Genomic DNA, 15,226 nt, shown 5'->3' with positions numbered 1-15,226 from the left:
TCAACATGCACAAGTCTAACCCATGCTGACTCTTCTCTGTCTTTGTCTCCCTACTCAGACCACCCTCTGCTGTCTGTTTTTCTTCCTCCATCTCACCTCAGGACTTTGCTGACTATTTCAAGGAAAAGGTGGAATCCATACATCAGGACATCCCCTCTGTATTCTCCCCCCGAGCTACACCTCTTTCTAACTCTCCTCAGCCTTCCTCAACTCTTTTTCAGCTGTCAGAGAAGAGGATGTATGCCAATCATTGAGTAGAGGTTGGGGGTAGTTGCCCGTGGGGTAGCGGGGGAGGGGGGTTAACCCACTAATTACTTTAGTGGTTAATAACCACTATGGTGATTAAGGGGTTAGTGGCCATTAGTTTGTTTATTATTGTTATGTTGCTGCCCACGGAAGACAGGGAGGAAGATAAGGATGGCCTTCATCCTGGCAGGGGTAAGTGCAAGTTTTATTTGGTTTATGCTGGCTGGCTAATGTTTTATTTTTAATGGGCAAATGCACTATTATCCATAGCTGGTAATTTTGTTCATTACTTTACTGTATGTGTTAGAAGTGTTGTTGGGGGTACAGTGGTTGGGTGGTTTGTGTATTGGTAGGTAGTAGGTATTTTAATGTTTATTGGGGGTAGAGGGATTGGGTGAAGGGGACACTTGGCCCACGGTGGGTGATTAGGCCTACCGGGTGGGTAGCGGCAGGGGTTGGGGACAGGGGGTTAGTCCTTCATTACCATAGCAGTTACCACTGCATGGTAATGAAGGGGTTATCTCCTCCTGCAACTTTCGTTGTAGGCCTAACCACCCACCCTGGGTCAAGTACTCCCTTCACTCACCCCCTCTGCCCCCAATAAACCTGATAGTCTGCCTTAACCCCTTCATATCCTTAGCGGTTAGCCACCAAGGTAATGAAGCTGCTTTTATTTTATTTTGATGACGCATTATTGTAGCAGGTGGTCTCCAGAGCTGAATCACATTGATTTCAGGTCCGGGGACCCCCTGCTTCCCGAGTTACAGGCCCTGTTATGAGGTGCCAGTATCCCACTGGTTTGTTTAAATTCCACGATCACGTGGGCCATGACGTGGGGAAAATTAAACATTGCTGTCTGGATACAGGCACCCCATAACAGGGCTTGTAACTCGGGAAGCAGGGGGTCACTGGACCTGAAATCAATGCGGTTCAGCTCCGGAGACTACCTGCTACAATACTGTATTATTAAAATAAAATAAAAGCCCTGCGATCGCATATTAGAGGCACACAAATAGAGTGACTGATTCAGTCTGTTACAGCGGGTCTCTTACAGACAGGGGAAACCCAGTAGGATTCACACAGCGTGAGTCCTATTAAAATGCAAGGACCCCCGCTGTGCTAATACGATGGGTCATTAAGTCTGCAGCGGAACATCTCGCTGGTTATTTGGAGAATTGGCCATGGTTTTGCTCCGTGATTCAGTCGACAACCAGCAGTTGCACCTGTACTAGTGCTTTAGGATAGATTTTTTATTTAGACCAGGGTGCTTGCTATCATTACACCGAGCATTCCTGGTTGTGCAGCAGTATGATCCTTTAATATTGAATGTTCTACTGTATGTTTGTGACTGGCTATGGTATCTTGGCATATATGTTTACAAAATTTGCATTGTGTGATGTTGCATGGTTTTGTGCCATTCTCTGCATCCTTGAGTTCGTTATGAAATTTTCTGTTGACTAACATGTTAAAAAGAACAGTGCCTGTCAATTCAAAGTGGACCATAAATCCATGGGGATTGATACGTTTTTTTTTTTTTTGCAACAATGTAATTTCCTAGAATCCCTGGCTGCAGTGGAGGCATTGTATGATAAGAAGAGATAATGGTGAAAAGCAGAGTTGCAAACCAGTCTGAGACATATTAATGTGCTCACAAGTGATATTTTTATTTGCTACAACAATGTAAGGAATGTAATGAGAAAGAGAAGTTCAGATAGAAAAATTAAGTTCACACTATGAGATGCAGAAATAATAACAAAGGTCACACAATATCATACTGTAAGATCAATTGACAAGAGGAAACTATATAATGTAGTTGTCATGGGAGACCAGTACTTTTAACACTTTTTGCCCCCCAGGATCAGTTCACTAGGTAGGACAAGGTAGTGGAATAAAATGGGGTTTATTCTGGTAAAACCAGCAGACACACAATTATACACAAAACAGTAAATACACACTTAACTGGGGGGTCTGGGGAAGTCTCTAGCCTCACTATGTGCATGGTGCCTGCTTCAGAAGGCTGACCCTGTCCGCTTCACGTCCAGAAACTGCACAGTACTCTTTTTGCGAGAGATACCTGGCTCCTCCTGCTGGTGCATCTTTGGGGAAAGTTAGAACTTGGCCGCGATCTGAGAACTTGTCCTCAGCTAGGCCAGGCTTCTCTGGAAACTTTGTGCCAAGTGCTTTGCTATTTGGAGCAAAGTACTTTTGAATAGCCCGCCAGCACCTCACTGGACAAAGTCTCAAGAAAGTCTGGTTCTCTGATCGGTCAGTCCCCTTACATAGACCTCGTTATCCTATGTTCAACATGGAGAAGGGGCTGACGAACAATCAGAGCACAGATCCTAACTTCAACAGCCAATCCGAGATGGGGCTCATCTTGCAGTACACGTCAGAGGAGGGGGGGGTGTCGAGGAGGTTCAGGATGCCGGCAATTGAGAAATTCGAACTGGCCAATGGGAACTGTGCCTACCAGCAACGGCTTCCCCTTGCCAGTCCCATACCTCCCGCTGGGTAGGCTCCACCGAGGTTGGGAGAACAAGACTCCCCATGAGGAGCCTGTGTCTCCAGACCCAGTTGTCCGCCCTTCCCTGCTCACCAAATGTTCTGACACCTCTCAACTTCCCTTCTCCTCTTTGATCTCTCATCTCTATGCAGACATCCTTGCTACTTATAGGAATACCAGGACTGTCTGTATAGAGATGAATACACATTTTAAAAGTACATCTTTTTTATTCTAACCTGGGTTCGGGAATACAACTTTAACATTAAGCATGATGAGCAGGAAATACAATATTTTATAGGGAAGATATTATGGGGATAACATGCATACGCTTATCCGCAGACCACACGCGGTGTGCGGGTAAAATGGGGGGACAACCAGTAACTTTGCCCCTCAACCTTGTACACATGTTCTAAACACATTTTCACCCAAATACCCACCCTTTTAACTCCTGCTCCCAAAACCCCAGGTTTATTGGACAACATTAAAGGTTATAATACACACAGTGTCCTCGGCTTATGGTGCTGCTAAGCTACCGGGACCCACGGTTTTCACGGGTAACCAGTCGGGCTTCACCTATATTAGGAAGACTGGCTACCCCTACCGTCACAGTAGTAAACATTTTTTTAAATTAGCAGGTAAAAATATCATACTGCCGTACAGTATAACAAGTGCAATAATAATAGCAAATAAAAATATCACGTGTGAGCACATTCATATTTCTCAGACAGGTTTGCAACCCTGCTTTTCACCATTATCTCTTAGCATATAATGCTTCTACTGCAGCCAGGGATTCTTGGAAATTACATACAAACGAGCATACAGGGTCACCTGTTGCTTCTTGTAAAATAATAAACAAAATTACCTGCAAGTTTATATATAAATTGATAGTATTTACAGGGTACTTTGTTTTGTACCATTGGTTTTATTTGTAAACGTGCAATTCTGCTTAATTTCTGAAGAAATTGAATTTCAGGCCCCCAGGACAATTAACATAGTTACATACATAGTTACATAGTTACATAGTAGATGAGGTTGAAAAAAAACGTACGTCCATCAAGTCAATCTATGCTAAATTTAGACAACAGATACTTTATTCTATATCTATACTTACTTATTGATCCAGAGGAAGGCAAACAAAAAACCCCATTAAGGGGGAAAATTAATTCCTTCCTGACTCCAAGAATTGGCAATCGGATTAATCCCTGGATCAACATCCTTCCCATGTATACTTATTTGGTATATCCCTGTATACCTTTCCCATCTAAAAAGATGTCCAACCTTTTTTTGAACCAATCTATTGTATCTGCCATCACTGTCTCCATGGGTAATGAATTCCACATTTTAACTGCCCTTACTGTAAAGAACCCTTTCCTTTGTTGCTGGTGAAATTTCCTTTCCTCCAACCTTAAGGGATGGCCCGAGTCCTTTGTACTGCCCGTGGGATGAATAGTTCTTTTGAAAGCTCCTTGTATTGTCCCTGAATATATTTGTATATAGTTATCATATCCCCTCTTAGACGCCTCTTTTCTAATGTAAATAGATCTAATTTAGCTAGCCTCTCCTCATAAGTTATAATGTCCATCCCCTTTATTAATTTGGTGGCTCTTCTCTGCACTCTCTCTAGTTCCATAATGTCTTTTCTTGGGATTGGTGCCCAAAATTGTACTCCATATTCAAGGTGTGGTCTTACTAATGCTTTGTAAAGGGGCATAATTATGTTTACTTCCCTTCCATCCATTGCCCGTTTGATGCAAGATAAGATCTTGTTTGCCTTTGCAGCTACTGCATGACATTGGGCACTATTGCTAAGCCTGCTGTCTACAAGCACTCCTAAATCCTTCTCCATCAAGGATTCCCCCAATATATCTCCATTTAATTTGTAAATCGCCTTTTTATTCTTGCATCCCAAATGTATAACATTACATTTATCTGTATTAAACCTCATTTGCCATTTACCTGCCCACGTTTCCAGTCTCTCCAACTCCTTCTGAAGAGAAATTACATCCTGCTCTGATTCTATTACCTTACACAATTTAGTATCAACAGCAAAGATGGAGACTTTGCTCTCGATCCCAACCTCAAGGTCATTAATAAACAAGTTAAAAAGCAGGGGTCCCAGGTCCGATCCTTGAGGTACTCCACTCACGACTTTAGCCCAACCTGAAAAAGTTCCATTTATGACAACCCTCTGTTGTCTGTCCTTTAACCAGTTTTCAATCCAGGTGCATATATTATTACCGAGTCCAATTTTCTTTATTTTGTACACCAACCTCTTGTGTGAAACCGTATCAAAAGCCTTTGCAAAATCTAAGTAGACCACATCAACTGCATTACCCTGGTCTAAATTCCTATTTACCTCCTCAAAAAAACAAATAAGGTTAGTTTGGCAAGATCTATACTTCATAAATCCATGCTGACTATTACTAATAATTTTGTTTTCCATTAGGTATTCCTGAATATTATCCCGTATTAAACCTTCAAGTAGTTTCCTTACTATTGAAGTCAGGCTTACAGGTCTGTAATTCCCCGGGTGTGATCTAGCTCCCTTTTTAAATATAGGCACCACATCTGCTTTACGCCAATCTTGTGGTACTGAGCCTGTGGAAATGGAGTCCTTGAATATTAAATATAATGGTTTTGCTATTACTGAGCGTAACTCCTTGAGAACACTTGGATGTCTGCCATCGGGGCCAGGTGCCTTATTTATTTTAATTTTTTCAAGTCGCTTATGAACTTCTTCCTCAGTTAACCAATTGGTCATTAATATGGAGGTTGTGTCTTCCTCCTGTGGCGCTACTATTGAACTTGATTCTTCCCTGGTAAACACAGAGGCAAAGAATTTGTTTAATACCTCTGCTTTTTCCTTATCTCCAATAATCTGCCTACCCATCTCACACTGAAAGGGTCCTATATTTTCTTTTCTCATTTTTTTGTTATTAAGGTACTTAAAGAACTTTTTAGGGTTGACCTTACTTTCTATTGCAATCCTTTTTTCATTATCCATTTTTGCTAATTGAATTGCCCTTTTGCAATTTTTGTTACATTCCTTATAATTCTGATACGATGTCTCTGTCCCTTCTGACTTAAAGAATCTAAACGCCTACCTCTTCTTGTCCATTTCCTCCCCTACCTGTTTATTTAGCCACATTGGTTTTGACTTATTTCTTTTATACTTATTACCCAAGGGTATACACTGATAAGTGTGCTTTTCTAACAATGTTTTAAAGACTGCCCATTTATCTTCTACATTTTCCCTGCAAAAACATCATCCCATTGTATTACTACTAGATTAGACTTCAGTTTATTAAAATCTGCCTGTCTAAAGTTTAAAGTCTTTGTTGAACCCAAGTAATCTGTGTTTTGATAATTTATTTCAAATGAGACCATGTTATGATCACTGTTACCCAAATGTTCCAGGACTTGAATATTTGTTATTACTTCTACATTGTTTGATATGACCAAATCCAGAACTGCCCCTCACCTGGTTGGTTCCTCGATAATTTGGGTCATATAATTATCTTTAAGCACCCCCAAAAACCTGTTTCCTTTTGTTGTAATGCTAATCTCATTGCCTCAGTCTATGTCTGGATAATTAAAATCCCCATTATGCAAACATGACCCAGTTTTGATGCCATCTCCATTTGCAAATGTATTTTAGCTTCCTCAATCTCACAGATATTTGGGGGTTTATAACATATTCCCACAAACATTTTCTTTATACTTTTACCTCCACTGCTAATTTCTATCCACAAGGTCTCTACATTTTCATCATTCCCTTCATAGACATCATCCCTTCTATTTGTTTGATCCTTCCGAAAAAGAGAATACCCCTTTAAATTAACTGTCCAGTCATGAGTTTCATCCCACCATGTTTCAGTAATGCCTATGATATCATACTGCTCCCTTGTAGCTATTAATTCAAGCCTCCCCCATTTTATCTGTCAGGCTTCTTGCATTAGCAAGCATGCATTTAAGTTTTTTTTCAGCCTGTACTATTATCTTATCTGCTTCTTCCTTTCTGCTCCCACTTGGTTTAGTCTTTAGAAGTTTTCTAGTATTATCTCTATTTACTATGGGTATCTCACTGCTTGTCAAACTTGCACTTGCTCCATTCTACCTTCATATCACCTTGTATCCTCATCTATTCCATTTAGTTCATTATCTGTTTCATTCCCCTCCCCCCTCCATCCTAGTTTAAAATCTCCTCCAACCTTTTTAGCATTCTCCCCCCTAGCACAGAAGATCCCTCTTCATTGAGGTGTAATCCGTCCCTAGAATATAGATGGCACCTCTCAGAAAAGGAGTCCCAGTGCTCTAAAAACCCAAACCCCTCCTTCCTACACCACTTTCTTAGCCATGCATTAACCTCCGTGATCTCTGACTGTCTCCCTGCGGTAGCGCATGGCACTGGTAGTATTTCAGAAAATACTACCTTGGACGTCCTTACCTTAAGCTTTTGGCCTAGATCCCTGTAATCATTTTTTAGGACCCTCCATCTTTCTCTAACTTTGTCATTGGTGCCAACATGTACCAAGACCGCCGGGTCAATCCCAGCCCCCCCCTCAACAATCTGTCTACCCGATCCGCAATGTGCCGAACCCGAGCACCCGGGAGACAACAAACTGTTCGGTTCATGCGGTCCTGGCAACAGATTGCCCTATCTACCTTCCTAATAATGGAGTCCCCTACCATCACAATCTTTCTTTGCATCTGAGCATCCTGAGTCCCCACTGTGCTGGAGGAACTATTCCCCTGGCTGCTAGAGGAATTAGTCTCCCCCAGCCTTGCCATTTCTGCCCCAACATTCCCAATATCTTCACTCAACATGGCAAATCTATTGGGATGTGTCAGCTCAGAAACGACCTGCCTATCCCTATTGCCCCTGCTTCCCCTTCTAACTGTCACCCAGCTACCTACCTGCTCCTCACTAAAAGCGCCACCATCTGCACCACTAGTCGAAGCAAGGGCCTGCTCAGTGAGCTCTAATTCCCTTTCAAGATTGCCAATGTCCCTCAATATTGCAAGTTGCCTCTTCAGATCAGCAATCTCTGATTCTAAAGAGACCACCTGCTCACACTTCTCACAGCGGTATGCTCCTTGGAACAGCTGCTCTAAGTGCACATACATGTGGCAAGATGTGCATTGAGTGGCATTTTCAATCCTGCTCATTCTAGTAACTATGGAATTTAGAAGTACTAACAGTAAACTGTACTTCAATAAACTATACCTTGTTTAACTGATTCCTTGTTCAAACTGCTTCTGGTTCTAACTGCACACACTTTAACCAACCAGCACTTCAATCAACCACACAGATCAATCAGTACACGCAAGCTCAGGATTCGTTAGAAGCCTCTGTTTAAATAGGGACAACCACCAGGTGTGTTAGATTATCAATTGACTAACCCCACCCATAGCAGGTGTGTTAGGCCAGCCAATTAATGAACCACACCCACTCTGCCTCAGGCAGGAGAAAGGAAAAAAAAGTTACAGGCTTCAAATTACAGCACACTTTAAAAATAGATTAACCCACTGCACACTCCCCCAAAACAGCCACCCCTGCTAGTATACCCAGTACTTCCCTTTCCTTCTGGTTCTAACTGCACACACTTTAACCAACCAGCACTTCAATCAACCACACAGATCAATCAGTACACGCAAGCTCAGGATTCGTTAGAAGCCTCTGTTTAAATAGGGACACCCACCAGGTGTGTTAGGTTATCAATTAACTAACCCCACCCACTGCAGGTGTGTTAAGGCCAGCCAATTAACCAACCACACCAACTCTGCCTCAGGCAGGAGAAAGGGAAAAAAAGTTACAGGCTTCAAATTACAGCACACTTTAAAAATAGATTAACCCACTGCACACTCCCTAAAAACAGCCACCCCTGCTAGTATACCCAGTACTTCCCTTTCCTTCTGGTTCTAACTGCACACACTTTAACCAACCAGCATTTCAATCAACCACACAGATCAATCAGTACACGCAAGTAACAAAAGGGAGGTGTCATGTACCACACACCTGTGAGCACATGACCTGCATACGGGACAAAGGTTAGTACGCCGCTCACAAGCGGTCCCACTTATTACCTCCGCAAAGGTCCTTCAAATGGTATATATTTCCCCTAAAAGGACAAGAGTTAATAAAGCCGCCCCACTTTTCACCTTCGCAAAGGTCCCTCAAATGAGTAATATCTCCCCTAAATCCGTCCCCATATACCACCTGTCACAAATATCACACAAGTGGGCATGTGACGTAGATATGCAATCAGGGTTAATACACACAGCTACTCTAGCCAACTCACTTTTAACATGTGCAAAGTACCTCCAATGAGTTAATATTAACCCCTTACTCAATTTCAATCATATCTATGCACTTTCACCACCCGAGATAGTTATGCAAATACAATATGTATTATTGATATTTTCGAGGGTCCCAGGTCCCTGTTTATTATAGAAAAGAACTATGCACTTTAACACTCAAAAATATGTTGTAGCAAAATGTGTCAGAAAATGTAAATATTCTCTCGAGCATGCAAGGACTACAAGAACATATAATTACAATAGCGGGAGAACAGTTTCTAAAAATAAAAGGATGTAACATAAAAGAAAACCCTATACATTACCATACACTGGCGACACACTTTATTCGAGCTTGGCTAGTCCCACGAATTCGGGTATACCCGGGTGTATTGAGGTTTGTGACTGTTTTCTGCCCGAGTGCATTGAGGTATTTTCCAAGCAGGGATTGAAGCATTTTATTCCCGCTGGCTGCAATACTGCACAGTATATATATATATACTGCATTATAATTCATGAATTTATGCCATCTGGTAGACACGCGAAGCATTGCAGCCTATTAAATCCTAATCATTATCATTTAACAGATCAGCCGCCCATCAGCCAGGCATGAACTCAGGCTGGGAAAGCAAGCGCAACGGGGCTTGTCAGAGGTGAGGAGCGGCGCATTCCAGGTATCTGCCAGGTACATACTGGGTATTTGCTCGAATAAAGTGTGTCGGTGCAGTATGTCATATGTTTTCTCCCAGAGAGGTCACTGGTGCAGCAGTGAGCCTAACATGTTTGGTCCAAATACACCTCTGTTAAAATCTGATTTTCATAAACTCTTGTTAAACTTTAAGTACAATATTTTCCCACATTGAAACATGGTGTGAAAAGAGAAACTCGGGCGCTAACTCTATATAAGAATATTATGATTACCAGGGTAAACTATGTGTTAAGTGAACCCAAACAGTGCATCCAAACCCACAACATAGGCATATGTCCATAGAAAATGAAGCAATGACCAAATTACATGAGGCAGCAGTTCCTCTGTCCCAACTATTGTGACAAGTACATTCAGTGAGTCAGTATCACATAAACTTGATTGAAGAACAGCAATCTTATTGAATAAGTAGTGGTAGCCAATAGCATAGCTTATTTTCATGATGCATACACATTGTGTCAGTACTCCAATCCAAACAGCAGTGCAGGGAGAACAGGAAACAAAACTGCAGTGCACAACCAAAGCAAACTCCACCAGGCAAGGTAACTGCAGTAAAACTTCTATTTATTGGCATAAAATAATTTTAATTTTTTTTAAAAATTGTAAAAAAAAATTTAAAAAAACACTTACGCGTTTCACGCAGGAGGTGCTTTATCTCTTTGATAAAGCGCCTCCTGCGTGAAACGCGTTAGAGTGGTTTTTTAAATTATTTTGTGCCAATAAATAGACGTTTTACTGCAGTTACCCTGCCTGGTGGAGTTTGCTTTGGTTGTGCACCGCCGTTTTGTTTCCTGTTCTATATAAGAATATATAATAGGAAAAAATTATAGAACAATATTACCGTAATGGGTTAGATCTTACGACCCTGGAATGAGGTGGCGTGTGCTGGAATGCAGGCTCCTACTGCTCAAACCCCACTAGGATCTATCCAAGATCCTCGGTACATGTGAACAAGAAGAAAAATAGGGGAGCAAAGGATAAATCAACAAACTTTAAAGGGAGTAATAAAAACCCTACTAATATGGAATGAGATCAAGAGCTCAGTTCATATGCATAGAGTATGAATGCATAACAGTCAAATCACTCATGAGACAATGACCAGAGTGGGGGGGAGGCGCATGAGATAGCCACTTGCGTTCCAGCTCTGCACACCGGATGCGGTAGCAGAGATTGACTGATGCGGAAGTGCATACGGACTTCGCTGTCGCTGAAACGGACTTAAGTATATGTGCGTGCATATGTTTACTGTGCAAATAAATGCTTTATATTTTATATTTTACTTAATATGCTCTCTATATACTCAATTTAACCATGGGAGGACAATGTGACAGTTAGGTGCAATTTGCACCATTATGTCTGAAAACAAAGTGCCATTGATAGACACCAAACACAGCCCTGCAGACCAGAGGGAAGGCTACAGCAAGGAAAACTTTCTAGACCTCTTTACTTACACATGGCCGTGTAAGTAGTGCTTATATTTATTTATCAGCTTTTTAGCTCTCCCATGCCCCCCTCCACTCTGGTCATTGTCCCATGAGTGATTTGACTGTTATGCATTAATACTCTATGCATATGAACAGAGTGGGGTTTTTATAACTCCCTTTAAAGTTTGTTGATTTATCCTTTGCTCCCCTATTTTTCTTCTTGTTCACATCCCTCATTGAAACAGCCTAAGTCAACCTCTGTCGTAAATCTGCTGCTAGACCTTTACAAACAACATTTTGAATCCTGCCTCAATATATACATTTTCTCATACTTTTCATTCTGTAATACTTAGATACACGTGAGTTACATTAACAGATTTGGACGCACATCACGGTAACAACGAGACTATTCTCGACCCTTTTAATCCTACATTTGAGCCACACATGGATATTCGTCCCTTTAGAACCTCTTAAACATGCAGTGTGTTGTGCCAGAACATCCCACTCTGTTACACTATTACAGATTTGTAACTCTTATTATGCAGAGAAGATGACGTCACATGATATTCTCATTTTTAATAAAGTCACTCTTAGGTTGAATACTTTCTTAGCCATGCCCCCAGAACCTTGCAGAACCCCCAGAGAATGCCTTTGAAGGTAGCCCTAAAAGGATCCTGTTTATAAAGTTGTCAGGAGACCCATATTTTATTCCCTTTTCTAGCAACTGCCCTTATCTCGAGACTGTCACCTCCCTACAACTCATATGGTGCTTTTAGTGGGCCATACAGGGTAGTCCCCCCTCCCCCCTAATTTTAGCGTATTGACCCCCTGAAGCACCAGATGTATTTTAATCCATCATATCTCATGTCATTATCATGACAGGGAAGAAGGAACAGAGGGCACAACGGGTTTTGGCAAATACCCGTTGTGCCCTCTGTTCCTTCTTCCATGTACCCAGGACTGACTGCAGGCTGTCGTTCTAAACTTTGGAGCACCGGTAATTGTATCATTTTTTCTTTTGAGGTGTGCAGCACTCCTCTCTATTATCTGGATTATCATGACAGGGCACATGACTGGAGGGCAATGTTTCTTTATGAGAAGGATTATGGGTGATTAGTGAATTAGGACAGGCAAGTGATGATAGGAGGATGGGAGTTAATGGCTTTAAGAGGATCAGGTGAGGATAGCACTTAAGTGATACAGAAGCTGGGAAGTTCCTGCACACCTGCCCAGATCTTATGGGGTAGGATTTATTTGGGTAGGATGTAAAGGATATATTGTTTTTCACAGTTAATGCTGGTGGGCTTTATCAGATTTCACCTGGGCTGAATACCACATGAATTTATTGGTTTATGTCATGGGGAAGGTTGTGGCAGACCCAGGCTATGGCGATGGGCCTGTTGCTGTCCTTCCAATTGGCCTTTGCACCCAAAAAGGTGTCCTGCTAGGTCCAAAGACTAGTGGGTTTAGGTAGCCTGGTGCTGTATACAGCATGGTGGGGAAGGAGGTGGCAGGACCTGGCTAGGGCGGTGGGCCTGTTGCTGTCCTTCTAGTGGCCTTGGTCGGTCACAAAAGGGGTCCTACTAGGCCGGATGTCTACTGGGTTTAGGTGGTGGTTGATGTGGTTTCAGGGGGCCGGGACCCTGGTGCTTGGGCAATCTGATCAGGAATTATAAAGTTGTTGTAAACTCAATAAAACTATTGCCATTTACCTCCATGATTGGTGTCAGAGATTTATTTAGGGGTTGAGGTGGATTGAAGAAAGGGACAAAGATTGTAGCCTCTTATGTCAAGCGTTGTCTAATTATTACATAAAAACAAAAAAGGGGCGCAAAAGAGAAATAAAAAAGACAATTTGTAAAACATAATATAATTTATATGTCTAAATGGAACATATAACACTTACATAAAAAAGAGGTGGATCACAGTGATCCTGAACATCCGCAATACCACAGATGATCGGGCCCCAATTCCCTGAAGCCCTGCGATTTCAAAGTCCCAGATGTTTCAGAAAGGGTAAAGTTCTGGCTCCAAAGATGGTATTACAATGCCGGATCAAACTTTTAGTCGGCGGCCTCGTGGGTATGCTAAGATGGCAGCTTCCACAGTCCGTCGTCACAGACCTTACGTCGCTGCGGACTTCACCGCTCCTTTTTTGTTTTTATGTGTTTGGATTTGCCCGCTGATCACAGGAGATTGGGAGCTGCAAGGAGAATTACACTGCCTTTGATGAGATAGGAATCAAGGGACAGCACGTACTGTATTTCTTTAAATACTTGTCTAATTATTAGACTGAATTAATGCTTTTAGTGGAGTTCAGCTCTATTCCCCTCCCTTTGCTTTCCTTTATTGCTGCAGAGGGATGGAGGAATTTCTTTAGGCTCTATGATGCAGTGCAGACCATTTTTTTCTGAAAGTTACTTCAGTAAGTCAATAAATTTTGAATTTGTTGCAAATAATGATTGATTAATTGGAGTAATTAACATTTTGTGATACTGTATGCACTCATTTTATGTCGCTCTCTCTATTTCAGGAATGTTTTTCAAGCAAAGTGAAGTATTTATTTTATAAAATTAATGTAAGCCTATTTGAATGTTTCTAAGATCTTGGGCGTCCTAAATATATAAATAAGAATATAAAACCACGCATTATCACATTATGAACTCATTAATACAACTAATTATTTGCAAACAATTTAAATAATTAGGTTTAAGGTTATGATAATAATAATGTCATAAACATGTTGTTAGTTTTGTGTCTAACCTTAATAATGTTTATTTATTTTGTTTGATGTTAACTCTGTTTTCATCCTCTGGAATCCTCTGTAATTTCAAGGACATCAGATACATTTGATTTTAATTTTCTTTTTCTTTTCTTTATTTTTGTTACATAAATCATGACACGGTGTAATATGTCATGTGTTGTTGTTCATCTGAGGTTGTATTTACCTAATTTTTAGATCTGCTAAGGAACAGAGTATTGTTATTATGTCCTGATATGTAAAACCACAGAATTCAAAGAGAGTGTACTTTCTTTTTCACACAACTGTATCTCATGGGATGCTTCTCAGAAGAGGACTCCTAGAGATACAGTACATTATATATCCAGAATGTTGTAATCTAATGATCTCCACAGGGAGAAATAGCAAAGTAAAGTCTGCTCATATCAGAAAGGCTCCAACAAGACTAGTAACAATGATCTCCAGTGGAAATGAATCAGTCTGCAAAGGAGGTGTCCTCATGTATTAATATCTCCAACTGTAATCCAGGGGGAGCATAAAGGGAAATAGAACAAAAGACAAAAAAACAATCTAAGTGCAGACAGTTTTTAAATTGGTGTATAAATTCTGTGTTCTCTCTTGGCTCATATGTGATGCCTACTTACAAGATGTAAGTCAAAAACAAGCGGTTTTGACACACAATGGTCTCTGCTAGGAGGATTTCTCAACCAGGTAGTGGGATCTCCGGCTTTCAGCTCAGCAGCAGTGTGTATGTAAAAGAAATGATAACCATAGTGCAGACCAGTAACAGTAAAAAACTCAACCTTATAGGGTAAAAATGAACACTTACAATAAAAAGTGGTTAAAGCATATATCACAATGATTGTGATTGAGGAGAGAAAATGGTTAGCTCCAGGCTCACCCGCCTCCTCCGGTGTGACTGCGTGTGGACCACCACTCTCTAGGACCCTCCACCTCTGGCGGTGATCGCCGTCTTGCCGGTCTAGTCCCCTTGTGGATCCCCTCTTGTGTGGGCTGCTCTGCTCCCTTTTCCTGGGTATATGCATGTGCTACAGAGGACTTGGACTCCAGCTCTCTTACGGGTCGATGGTCCCGCCTTGCTTGCTCCGATACGTCACTTCCACTCAGTCCCGATACGTCACTTCCGGTCACTCATGTATTAATATCTCATTATTATCTCTCCCTCCTCACTTTCTTTCCCTTTCCACCCTTGTCTAAATTCTTCTTCTTTCATTGAGATCTGGGAACTTTTGTTATATTTTGTGTGGTTACTTTTTAGGGAGTGAGGGTCCCGTTTGTTTTTCCCTGTA

At 41.4% G+C, this 15,226-nt stretch overlaps 1 protein-coding gene across 4 annotated transcripts in view; it reads left to right on the top strand.

Annotated features, from left to right (window-relative positions):
- CATSPERE (catsper channel auxiliary subunit epsilon) overlaps window positions 1-15,226 on the top strand; it is an 891,786-nt gene that overhangs the window by 747,241 nt on the left and 129,319 nt on the right. The window lies entirely within an intron of this gene.

Source organism: Ascaphus truei, chromosome 4 (genome assembly GCF_040206685.1).
Source record: "Ascaphus truei isolate aAscTru1 chromosome 4, aAscTru1.hap1, whole genome shotgun sequence".
Lineage (NCBI taxonomy): Eukaryota > Metazoa > Chordata > Amphibia > Anura > Ascaphidae > Ascaphus > Ascaphus truei.
Note: the sequence above shows the minus strand (reverse complement) of the source record. Positions and strands in the feature narration are given on the sequence as shown.